This window comes from Anabrus simplex, chromosome 1, assembly GCF_040414725.1.
Source record: "Anabrus simplex isolate iqAnaSimp1 chromosome 1, ASM4041472v1, whole genome shotgun sequence".
Classification (NCBI taxonomy): domain Eukaryota; kingdom Metazoa; phylum Arthropoda; class Insecta; order Orthoptera; family Tettigoniidae; genus Anabrus; species Anabrus simplex.
Genome location: NC_090265.1, coordinates 804,060,085 through 804,074,116, shown reverse-complemented (window position 1 = coordinate 804,074,116; position 14,032 = coordinate 804,060,085). Strand labels below are relative to the sequence as shown.

At 37.1% G+C, this 14,032-nt stretch overlaps 1 protein-coding gene across 2 annotated transcripts in view; it reads left to right on the top strand.

The window, feature by feature from the left end:
• Positions 1-14,032, top strand: part of Usp16-45 (ubiquitin specific protease 16/45) — a 168,392-nt gene that overhangs the window by 81,517 nt on the left and 72,843 nt on the right. The gene's annotated exons all lie outside the window — the stretch shown is intronic.

Sequence of the window (14,032 nt, the reverse complement as noted above, 5' to 3'; positions counted from 1 at the left end):
ATACAGACAGACAGAAATTATGGGAAATTAAGAAGTGCGTTTCCTTGTTACTGTGTACACGACCGATACAGAAATACCATCCTTTTTAAATTCTGAGCAATGTACAGACAAAACTCTTATTTTATTTATATATATACTAGACTAGCTGATGTACCCGTGCTTCGCAACGGAATTCTAAATTGTATACAGAATTCTGGGTTAGGTAGTGTAAACTTTGTGAGCAAGATTGTATTAAGTTGCATAGCTCTTAACGTTGCCCTAGAAACACGACGGGGAAGTCACCAACGTCTGTTCTCATAAGAAGACTGAGTTAGGGAATTTTCATTGTAATTGTAGGCCAGCTTGCCTACCGTCAGTCACAATCAGGTTGGGAAGTTTTCATTATAATCGCAGTCACTCACTCTCCGCCTGCCATTATAGATTCTCAGAAAGACTCTCTTAGTGGTTTTCCCAACTGAAATGAACATGGGTCGTTACAATGACGTCAGTAGGAATGGCGCGTTTAAAAGCAATGCTTTCATATGAAATACTCGATAAATGAAAAAACACACATTTTCTCACTTTTAACGAACAGTACTACGCTGCCGAATAAACAGTCCAAAGCTACAGAGCTGGAATCACCAAGTCACAGACATCCGTGAACAATCTTCGTCCTTTTTCCGGTGGGGGGTGGGGGTTCGAATAGTGGATAGTCCCAGGGCAAAAACTACGCCCGTTTACTTATCTGTTTCCTGGGAGTACCCGGTGAGTTGGAAAATCTCAATTCACTACGCTGGTGGGGAAAGAACTATCTGACCTGGAGGCAATTTTTCCTCCAGGCCAGAGAAGAAACCACATCTTCGCTGGTAATTTGGAATAAAATGAATGTAGATTTAATAAAAGTGAAGAGGAAGAAGCTTTTCTTAAGAAACGGCTCTTTTCAGGGTTGAATTTTGAGTTATTTAGTGAATTGTGATACTATAATTTGGAATAGGCCTAAATTGTAATTCTAGACCAGTTCATACTACTACAGCTACTAACTGAGCCTCTGACTTAAGTGCGCACACTGCTCATTCAAAACAGCGTGTCAGAGTAGGTATCGAATAGCTGGAATACTATGATGAACCAGTGTGTTACGTACCAGCAGTATCAAAAAATGCATGAACCAGAGAAATAACATGCTAAAGAAGAAAGTTATCTAACTCCTCAGCTATTTCCCACCAATACTCAGTTAGGCTGTTATACTCGGTGTGCAGCAGTAATCCCATCTATCGGCGTTGAATGTCAGCATAAGAGACAAAGAACATTACAACAAACAACGGTCAGTGTAATGTTATTGTTGATCAATGTTACACGCTTTTGATATTGTACGCCTTCACATTATTAATTGTCTTCCGGTCCTGAAATACCACTCTTATCATAGTCGGTACAGTAAAACTGAATAAAACATAAATGATTGGAAATTGTATTCTCTATAACTTTTGTTATATAGTACTTTTCCATAGGACCACAAACATAGGTATTTTAAAAAAATTTAAGTGCCCTCCCCTAAATTACCATTTCACTCAAGGTGAATAACATTGTTTATAGTTTAAACTGTAGTTTCTTATTCCCTGACTCTATATACCAATTTTCATTAAATTCTGTTTGCCCATTTTCTCGGGGCTCAACGTTGATATGGACTTAGCAACAAAAATCCAAATTCATTAATATCTGTGTTATCATAGCCGGTACGGTAAAAATATGTAAGACGTAAATGATCGGAAATCTAATTCTATATAACTTTAGTTATGTAGTATTTATCGATATGACCACTAACAATATAAATATTTGAAAAATAATTTTAGGCCTTCCCCTAAACTACCATTTCACTCAGCGTGAATAAAATGATTTATAGCCTAGATTGTAGCGGCTCACCAACCGACTTTACATACCGATTATTAAATTCTCTTCAGCCGTTTTCTCGTGATGCGTGTACATACATACAGACAGATAGACAGAAATTACGGAAATGTAAAAACTGCATTTTCTTGTTACTGTGGACATGATCGATACAGAAATAACATTATTTTCAAATTCTGAGCAATGTACAGACAAAACTCTTATTTTATATATATAGATGGTGATATTTGTACTTTTAAAGACACCACTCAAACTTATTCGTCTTGTAATGTCATTCCATGCCTTCTCTCCACTGACAAGTCGGAACATACTGACGTTATGTATTGAATAGGTGGTCTTATTAAATATTCTTGTAATATTCTTGATATATGGTCACCTTCAATACGGAACAAATATGAGAGTTGTAACTTGTAATATACCGCTTAGTCGAGTAGCTCGTCTCCTTTCTCCCAAGTCCTCCCAGTCCAAACTTTGCAACAGTTTTGTAACGCTACTCTTTTGTTTGAAATCACCCTGAATAAATTGAGCTGCTTGCTTTGGATTTTTCCAGTTCTTGAATCAAGTAATCCTGGTGAGGGTCCCATATACTGGAACCATACTCTAATTGTGGTCTTACGAGAGACTTGCATGCCCTCTCCTTTACATCCTTACTACAACCCCTAAATACCCTCATAACCATATGCAGAGATCTGTACCCTTTATTTACGGTCCCATTTATACGATTACCCCAATTAAAATCTTTCCTTATATTAACACCTAGGTACAGTAGAAGTCTGTCATAGCGAGAATTCATAACACCGAAAAATTTACTAGCTGTAGCAGATTGTTGCTATATCCGATTTTTAGTAAATGTCAGGGGGAAACCCCACACACATTACAATCAGTATGTAACGGCAATCCATTGCGTTTTTGCAGATTTCCATACTACAACATACTGTACTAGTAGGTAATTTTTCTCATTCCAAGACAATGTGAACGTAGATGTTCAAATTAATTCTTAAGAATTGGAGTAGTATCACTCCAATGGCTTCTGTGGCTAACTTTTCAGTTTTCTTATTCAAACAGTCACCTAGCCTAAACTTAACCCTGTATGTATCATAAAAACATATTTCAAGCATCGGAAGAGTAATGATAACCTTTTCGCGATAAATTTCCCTGGAAACCCTTTCCGAAATTTAACCAGACGCAAGAAAATACAGTGTAACCTCGTGTTGTACGTTCCTCATTAAGGCGATTTCTCACTTAGCACGTCGTAAATTCGAAATTCCGATTCACATTGTATTAAATCTATTTAAAAATACCTCATTTATCACATCACAAAACATCATTATTACCACTTTGTATGATAGCATTTTATTCCAGCCCTGTAATTGTTCTTTATCATCCCATGCTAAAGGAACATTATTTCCAATACAGATTAGAGCCCTTGCCATAGGAAGCAGGCTGGGGAAAGTTACATGAACTGGGCTTTGAATTCCGGAATGTTAGAGAGTAAATTATAGCTTTAGGAAGCAAGCCATTAGCCTCAGGAAGTTCAGTATTGTTCTCCGGTTTTCATTGATATTGCTGAATAACCCAGTAAGCCTGTTTGTGCTTGTATTTTGCATTTCATTCGGAAGTTAGAAATGTATTCTGTGTTGAGTGATGCAGTGAAGGGTAGCAAATATTGGTCGTGCGATAGACTGCATAAGGATTATTGAATGATAAGAATTTCATTTGGTCTGTATTGAACTGAGATTACAATTAAATTAATTATATACTGTGGTTCCACCTATTCAGTACAAGAAAACTTATTAATGCACGGTTACATTATGAGTTAATCACAATTGGGACCGGTTTCAACCTTTAGTCAAGGTCATCTTCAGCCTGTCGTTCAAAAGGTGCAAGGTAAAAATTCACTGGCAAATAATAAGAGAATGTAGAAAACAAACTTTTTTCACATGACAAAAGTTCAATATTGTATAAGAAAGATGCACTGGGTATTCAAAGGTCTTTTAAATCTTGATGGGGAGATAAATAATTATCTCAATGTTGGATCTTGTAGTCATATGTTTTATAGACTAAGAAGCAAATAGCCGGTTGTTATTGTTTTTACGCAGAAAAGTTGAAGTTAAGCACCAGTGTGAAGAGAAATAAGTGCAGTATTGGAACAATTGAGTATCACAGATGACAAACGAAGGTATCATTAAAATGAATGCTCAAAGAGTTCTTAAGGCGGCGAAGTGGTCAATCTGAATGTTAAGTCATTATAAACCATATTTGAAAATAATTCCCAGTTCAGTGCGGAGATAGACATTTATAGAAGGTAAAAATCAATTTATGAGTGGGATAGGAGTAAAAAGGCATGAGAAAATATGATATAAAATTTCACTTCATAAAGAGTGAAGAGTTTGACATGCAGTGAGGGATAAATTTTGGAAATGAGTAAAAAAAAAAAAAAAAAAAAGGAGGGGGGGAAATGGAAGATAGTATATGTGAAAGAGAGGTGAAGGAAAGGGGATTGGATCTAAGTTGGGTCATTTCCAAATTTTATATTATATTTTCTCACGCCTTTTCACTCCTGTCCACCTCATAAATAGACATTTATAGAAAGTAAAAATCAATCTCCACATTGAACTGGGAATTATTCTCAAATATGGTTCATAACGACTTGACCTTCAGATTGACCACTTCAACGCCTTAAGGACTCTTTGAGCATTCATTTTAATGATACCTTCATTTGTCATCTGTGATACTCAATTGTTCCAATACTGCACTTATTTCTCTTCACACTGGTGCTTAACTTTAACTTTTCTGCTTAAAAACAATAAAAACCAGTTATTTGCTTCTTAGTCTGTAAAACATATCACTACTAGATCCAACATTGAGATAATTATTTATATCCACATCAAGATTTAAGACTTTGAATACCCAGTGCATCTTTCTTATGTGATATTGAATTTTCGTCAAGTGAAAAAGTTTGTTTTCTACCTCTTTTATTTGCAAGTGAATTTTTTACCTTTCACCTTTTGAAAAATTTAAAAATTTTGAATACCCAGTGCATCTCTCTTATATGATATTGAACTTTGGTCATGTGAAAAAAGTTTTTTTTTTTTTTTCTCTACGTTCTCTTGTTATTTGCCAGTTAATTTTTACCTTGCACTTTTTGAATGACAGGCTGAAGATGACCCTGACTAAAGGTCGAAACTGGTCCCAATTGTGATTAACTTATAATGTAACCTTGCATTAACAAGTTTTCTTGTATTGAATAGGTGGAACCACAATATAGAATTAATTTAATTGCGTAAGGATTAGGAACATAATCGTGTGAAATTGACTAGCATGTTGCCTATTTCTTTTGTGGTAGCCATGTTACTGATACTGAAAAGAAAAAAAAGATGTGAAATTGTTTATTAATGAAGACAAATCCAGGAAGTGGACAAGCATCCGCATTTTTCAACGGCGATGCATATGTTGAAACTCACACCATCAAGTTTCGACTTGAGTCAGTCGAAGTGTTCATCATCATCATCATCATCATCCTAAACCATCTCCAGATTCCCGGGTGTGATATATGAGCCTCCTCCATCTTATCCTGTCCTTGTACCATTCTTCCTCCACCAACTTGTCCCAGTCATGACCTCTCAGCAGTACATCGTTCTTAACTAAATCTATCCATTTTCTTCGTGGCCTTCCCACAGGTCGTCTTCCTTCTACTTTTCTGTCCAATTCCTTCCTTGCAGTTCTGTTTACTGGCTACTTTTCTGTCCAATTCCTTCCTTGCAGTTCTGTTTACTGGCATCCTCTTCATGTGACCAAACCACTTCAGTCTTGATATCTGAATCTTATTGAGGAGAGAATCATCTATTCCTACTTCTCTATTTTCTCATTCCTAATCTTGTCTTTCCTGGTTTTCTGGATCATAGTGCGTAGCAATTTCATTTCAGCTGCCTGAAGTTTGGAATTATCTCTATTGGTCATTGTTGTGGTTTTGAGACTATTTAAGAATTGGTGTATAATAGGACTTGTACAAGGTCATTTTTCTTTTCGTGGGTATTTTCTCATCCCACAGCCGGTGTCTCACCTTGTGGTAAAATTGCTGCCTTATTGATTTGATTGTTCACCTCATGTTTTGCTAGGTTGTCATTTGATAGAATGCTACCCAAGTATTTGAAAACTGAAACGCTGTCCAGTTGGGCTTCATTTAACATGACTATTGGTTCTGCTCCTTTCCAAAACACTTTCATCGCCACCGTCTTGGTCTTGCTGATGTTCAAACCATATTTCTTAAACTCCTCATTCGAGCTTTGCCATTATCTCTCCCAATTCCTCTTCTGAGTCACTCCAGATCGCAGCATCATGTGCAAATGTGAAGGCTTTGATATCTCCATGTTCTTTCCTTTTAATAGATTTCATTACTACATCCACCACAATAATAAATAGAAGTCTCTTTGTTTCATACCAGTCCGACAAACCACATCCTACTTGAATAAAACTTCTATTCCTACTATACAACATTTTCACTTTGTCTAGGAGGCTGTCTCGCACTTGAAGTTCTTTCATGCATTACCAAATTCTTTCCTATGGTACACTGTCGTATGCTTTCTCAACGTCCAAAAATATTAAAAATAAAGACTTGTTCTCCTCCCAGTATTTTTCCATTAGCATCCTAATTGCAAATATAAGGTCTGTAGTTGACCTTCCTGGTCTGAAACTATACTTCTCTTCTTTCAAAATTGTTTCAACAATATCTCTGATTCTGGTCTCTCATTTTTTCCAATATTTTCAGGACATGAGACAGTAGTGTGATACCACGATAATTAGTACATTTTCTCCGGCTTCCTTTCTTGAACAGTCCTCAGGAATAGCATTTTCCTCCCATATCTTGTTAAGTGTTGTCGAGCCAAATTAATACCCACCTCAACTGTACAGGTCTACATGTGTACCAGATCAAGAAATGACAGGTCAACATCATTTCTCTTACACATGGCTTTTAACCTCCAGATAATTCATGGTCGAAAAGTGTGATGTGCGCTAATGCTCTGATACTTTTGCGGGCCTCCACTGCAAATGTTTTTATAGTTGTCAGGTACTTTACACACCTTGTAATACACAGTTTTTGTTTTAAAAGCCCCAGTGGAAAAACTTTTCATATTTCTCCTCGTCTTTTTTACGCCTTTTAATACTCCCATCGCATTTTTAGAAATGGTACATAGCCTACTTCTTCCACTGTACATACATACACGACGTAAAATGCATGCATGATATACTAACCATTTGTTGGTTATTTTGATCCACCTTTTCAATACAAATTACAGTTTGTGTTGCTAAGTTGTAATGTTACAACACTAATTTACCGGGACATGTTTCGCTTTTATTCACAAGCATCATCAGCCTATATTATTGCCTCAAGGTTTGTCATTTTGGGTTGTTACAAATTTCATTACATTGAATGTAAATCTGATTTCAGTGATAACAATATTTAAAACAAGAATAATATACACATTAAAAATTATGACAATATGATTTGAAATGTTAAAATGGATTAACTCTTAATTCTGAAACACATTGACGTCCAAAACACAGTTTTTAATTTGGCTAAAAATTGTTTGCAATGTTAAAATAAAATTGATTCAACTATAATTTGGCATTAAAATTTGAGTCATAAATATTTATATAAATATTGGATGTATATATATATATAGGAGCCATAGTTTCTGAAGTGCGTTGGTTTGTAGAATACAGTAACATTTCAGTATTGAGAATTATAGTTAAGAATTGTGCTCTCTAAATAATGTTATTTAAAAAGACTGTAATTTTTCATTATGCGTGATTAGTCATGATGATAATCTAGAATTGAAGTCTTGAGTTCGTTGGAAAATGGCTTCTAGATTTGATGAGGCTTGCTGCTGCAGTTTGGCAATTTAATCAGAGGAAGTATTGACATGTTTAATTCTTGTTTGTAGCAACCAGACTCTCCGTTGGAAGTTGATTGTTTTGATGTAAGTTATGGTTAAAAGGGGCTTCAATCCAAATTTTGAGTACTGGTATCTGATTATGTTTCTTTCGATTTATGGAATGCAGTGGCGTGCATTGTGGGTATGCAGGCTAAGCCGGGCTTACCCGTTGGACTTGAGAAGCAAAGTAAGCAATAATGCAACTGTAAGTGCAACGAATAATTTTATCTTGTCAGTTGGCAATACTATTTTTTTTAACTAAGAGCATTTGCTGCAGTATGGTTTTCTGCAGTATGCAGGAAGGTTATTCTGCAGTACGAATTTCTGCATTAGCGAGGGTACGCGACACACCTACCGCTTGGCTTGCCCAGCGTTGAGTTCAAAGTGACGCATGCGTAGTAACCGCGCCAGTAAGCGAGCTTGGTAAGCCCAAGGTACGTAGAATACAAGGTAGGGATCACGAGAGAGGTGCGCAGTGGCAAAGCAGAGCTGTGACGTCACGCAGGACCCTCGCGTTGAATCTGCTCTGAGTGAGGTAGAGGTAGTTCGAGTAAGAATCACTGTGCACGCAGAAGCTAGGTGCTAATAATACACGATAGTAACATATCTGTGGTGTATAAGAAACCGTGTATGTTTTTTATGAGATAAAACGTAAAAAGCAGTAATAATGTACACTTTTCAGTATGCTTTGTCATGCCATTGCAGGCTGCACAAATCATAGCAGGCACGCGAAGGAACGAAACATACACTTTCATGAATTCCCTAAAACCACTGACGTAAATAAATGGTGACAGAAGTAATCAAGACATTATCGAAAGCTATCTTTCTCAGCTTCGAGGGTTCGGAAGGCTTTATGACGATCCTCTTCCGACAGCTGTGACGCGAAAGGTGAAATCACTGCTTCTAGCCTCAATGCTTCCAAGGCGATAAGAAATTCCAACTCTTCTCCGGAAGATTATGAAATATTACGCCCAAATATGTATTGATGAACTTGATCAAAACTAGGATATCGTGTGCCAGTCTAAGGCCAGCGTTGAGCCCACAACATCCTATTTTTCATCGGAGGATGAGCAAAGGTTCGTTAAAGCCCTTGAAGATCTAGTAAAACAGCTCGAGGGGTGTCGTGAAACCAAGGAGCTGCTTGAAGACTTCACTGGCTATATAGATTTTAGGATAAAGAAGAGAGAAAACAGGTCAAACTACAAGGGGTGGAAATTAAATTTCAAAAAGAGTCCTTTTTTTTTTTTTGCAAGTTGCTTTATGTCGCACCGACACAGATAGGTCTTACGGCGACGATGGGACAGAAAAGGGCTAGAAGTGGGAAGGAAGCGCCCGTGGCCTTAATTAAGTTACAGCCCCAGCATTTGCTTGGTGTGAAAATGGGAAACCACGGAAAACCATCTTCAGGGCTGCCGACAGTGGGGTTCGAACCCAATTTCCCGAATACCGGATACGGGCCGCACTTAAGCGACTACAGCTATCGAGCTCGGTAGTTTCAATTTTACCACGGGAAAGAACTGAAAGAGGGTTCTAACATCATCACAAACCTTACGGATATCCTGAAAAAGAAATTCTCCGAAATTTATGAGCTTGCAAGTTGCTTCGTGAGAAGCCGTTCTTTTATTTGAATGGACGCTTTAAACAAAAGTAAGACATTGAAGAGACCGGGTTTCTGTTAATACAACACCGAAAAAGAAAGAAGAAAAGCAAAGAAATTCCACTGATGCTATGGATAAGTGTGTTTGATATATTTTTTTAATATCAGCATTATTTTTTGTGTATAACATACACTGATGATGGTCCACAGTGGACCGAAACTAGTACCTTTTAATGTCATTGTAATGTTTTTGTAAAAACATCACATGATTTTTTAGTATTGAGTAGGTGGAATATTAAAATTTTGTATTTACTTTAAGTATAACATACCCGTTATTTTTTTTATGAAAGGCAATTTATTATGTTGTATATGAAACCAGTGCTAAGAATGTTAATATACAGGCTCATGAATATGGCCTATCTAATGTTAACGTGGAATTTGTCATTTCTTGTCACTTGCAGGAAAACATTTACTGTACTGTTTGTATTGTGGACAGTTTCCTAACATTTGCTGTTTGTGTTGTTGACGGTGTATATAGTTTCCCAATACTGCTTGTAACAACGGACATATTTCTTGCAGTCATCGAGCTTTATGTTCGAGTCTGTAACAATTAGAGCCCCTTGTTATTGTTATCATAGGTGTTGAGAACATGAACATACGGAATGGCCATTCCACTGCTATCACAGTCTTAGCATTGTTACATCCTTTTATACAGATCAAAATACTTCAGAAACGCTGCTGGATTCACACTGTATTTGATCTCCTATTATTATCTCCTATTATTACTCTACTGTAATAGTGAAGTGGAATGCATTTTCCTAGGTGATGTTAAAATATCGATGAAGTTATCTCTAACTTGTGGCTAAAACAGAATAGCTTACAGCTGTGTATTAGCCTACCTCATATAGAGGACAAGGCGCTGAGGGTTCACGTGACGTCATCGACGGCCAAGCTTGGTGGGGAGACCTGCGCGTGATCCCTACCTCTTACTCTAACTACCTTGGGTAAGCCGACAGCTCAACGCTGCCCGCTGCTGATCGCATAGTGTAGCAGTGTGAAGCAACTTTGTGCTGGTTTATGATACGTTTATTTATTATAATTTGGCCTATTGCTGAAACACCTCTTGCGAGTGATAACTGACAGCAGTGAAGAACGTTTTAAAAGTACGAATACCCAGTTCATTTTAGAATTGAAAATTATTTTTTCTTAAATGTAACAGTGTGAGAAAAACTTGCCTACTACTGTATATAGTAGGTACCAGGGTTGCTGTGGACCATGTGGCATGTTTGTAGGGGCGTACGTTCTAATAATTTTCATAATAATAACATGAAACGTGGACAGTGCTGTGTCGTGAGTGCATAATTGTGTATTTACGTAGAAGTATTAGTGAAATATACGGTACGGTAATTTCTTATTAGTTTCAACTACCGTAATATTTGCCATGTGAGAAACTAGAAATTGTTCAATCTGGAAAATCTTCTCCAGATATGCCCAACATTAAAGGGACGCATAAAAACAAAAGTCAAGAGTACCTTGGTCATTTCCAAACTTCACAGTACAGTAAAATAGAATGGATTGCTGGAAGTTCCAAATTTAATAAACTGTTTGCTGGCCATGTTTACTCTTTGCAAGAGACCGGACTGTTTGGTCTGACACTGGTTATGATAATCTGAGTAACTTGCACAATGCCATTCAAAAGCATGAAAAATCGCAGTCACACATTTCTGCACTATTACGTTTGGAAAATCTAGAATTGATGTTCAGCTTGATGCTCAATTGCGTGCAAGCACTGTGCAATATAATGAGACCGTTCGGAAAAACAGGAAGGTGCTCAAGCGATTGATTGATGTTGTGTGTTTTTAGCTACTCACGAATCACCATTCCGTGGACATTCTGAGGGTGAAGATTCTTTGAACAGGGGTGCTTATTTGGGTGCATTGAACTTACTCGCCACTTACGATGCGACGTTAAGTACACACCTAGAAACATTGACCGTGTTCCGCGGGAATTCAAACAGGATACAAAATGACTTAATAAGGGCAGTCAGTGATGTAGTTTTGGAAAAGTGAAGTCAGAAATAAAACACGCTATTTTCGTTGCCCTTCTTCTTGACGAGACTTCAGACATTATGAATTTGTCTCAACTATCAACCACTCTGAGATACGTTGATTCTGAAAGTGGTAAAGTTCACGAAAGGTTCATTTCTCTCACTGATGTCAGCGCAGATCGAACAGCCAGTGGTTTGTTTGTACATGTGAAAAACATTGTTACTGTGTTTGACTTAAACTACATGTTGGTTGCACAAACGTTCGACGGAGCAGCTGTGATGGCCGGCCACACAAGTACAAGAATTCTTTCCGAAGGCCATATTTATACATATTTATTTATTCACAAGCTTAATCTGTTTTTGTCACAGTCATTTTCCTCTATCAAGGAATGTAGAATATTTTTTCAGACCTTAACGGAATTAGGATCATTTTTTTCACAAGTCCTCTAAACGATCTCATCAACTGAAATAATTTACCGCAAAGAGGATGCCTAGAAATGCTTCAACACGGTGGAATTTTTCATCTCGTCTTGTTCACACAGTGAAAGAACATCGCACTTCATTCCTTGAATTCTTTCGGAATGTTTTAGATGAAAGCTCAAACTGGGACAGTGAAACAGTTGTAGCGGCATAAGGTTTCATGAAATTTCTAACCAGCACTGAAACTTCCTTTTTGTTACTGATTTTGAGCAACATTTTCACCTTCACTGATATCCTTTTCAATATCCTTCAATCCAAGCATTTAGACGTCCTATATTGCTCCCAAAAAGTTCAGGAAATCAAAAGAGAGATACTAAACCTCAGGAAAAAGTGCGATGTAATTTGGGCCGAGTCTCTGGTCTATCATGGTGTCGAAGACTCTCTACCAACTAAACGACAATGTCGGGAAGAAGATCTAATAATGTCAAGGAAATTCCTTCACCGCTCTATTTTTGACAACATTATTGTACAATTAGACGAACGATTTGGGTCATTAAACGAATTACAGTTTACTTCCTTGTTGGATCCTCTGAAATATGAAGCGTACAAAGCTACTTTTCCTCATTCTGCTTTTGAAAGTCTTAAACTGTCCTATAAAGGCTTGTTTGATTTTATCCGATTGAAGGATGAACTTACCGTGCTGTATTCGTTTGATGAATTTTATGGTCAACACCCCCATCAGTTAGTGTGTTCTCTGAAAAGCAAACAATTAGATACAGCCCTGCCTGAAGTGTACAAATTGGGTGTACTTATAGTAACTGTTCCAAGCACCAACAGCGTCAGTTGAAAGATTGTATTCAGCCCTCAGGAGGATTAAGACTTATCAGAGGTCAACACAGAGTCAAGAGCGGCTATCAGGCTTGGCAGTTCTGTCCATAGAAAAGGAAGTTCTGCACCAACTCAAAAGCACAGACACATTTTATGATAATGTCATCACAACATTCACAAAACAAGAGAGACGACTAGATTTCACCTTCAAGTAGACTCAAAGCAACCAAAAATCTTGTGGAGGGACTTAATGCACAGTTTTGTTAGTAGTAGAGCATACAGTGGACAATAGAAGAACGTCTCACAAACACGTAGCAAATAAGTTACTATCAATTTTTGATAGGCCTGTATGTACAATGCAATATGCATGATACTGTAGCATTAGTGTCAGAGGTATTTCAAGTTGGCTTCTATGCTGAAGGGTGAAAAGTGTAACATGACAGAGAGTTTTCTGATACATACATAAGAGATCAAAGAGTTTTTTAAACTGAATAGTGAGGGGTGATACATGAAATAGACGTGATTTCTACTAATCTATGTACTTTGATGTAGGAAACTGAATAAAATAACAATTTTTATACAAAATGCAAGAATGACACGTTTGTCTTCCTATTTTTTAAACGGATTATGCAATGTCATTGCGCATAAATAAACTATTTCTATACATCTCAATAAGTTACTTGCAGCTTTAAAAATTATATTGATTTTTTAAATCTATAGATGTGATGTCACTAGTTATTTTGTGTTTCCTGAAGAGCCAAGGATTTGACATGATACCGTACGCTCTGGTTAGAAGTTCTTCAATTTTCATGAGATTACACATAGGTACCCGTAAGTCTATATGGTTACAGCTTGGTTACATTCGTTTATATAATGATGCTCTTTAAATTATACTTCCTACGTCCGGTAATTAGTACGTCCTACCTTGGACAGCATGCCCACTTTTCAAAACCACCGCACGCCACTGATGGAATGGAAGAAGCATCCCTTTGTCTGCTGCTACAGAATCTTGTGGGCCTTATTGCGTTACTGTGACTATTGTCTGTTGTGGCTCTACTCTTTTTTTTTTTTTTCAAAGCAGTTTCACACTTTTAGTTGTATTTCAGTTAATTCAATGAAAAAGCCATATTACTTTTCAAGTAAGTAGATGAAAATTATCCATCTTTCAGAGCACCATGTTTGTATTAACTATGCTATGAACCCCAGACGCCAATCCTACATTCTGGTTGAGAGAAGAGTTGGCCTAGAACAGCTTCAAACATTCATACTTAAAATTCATTCACCACGATAATCTTCCTTAGTCTGGACGTGGCTGTTCATACA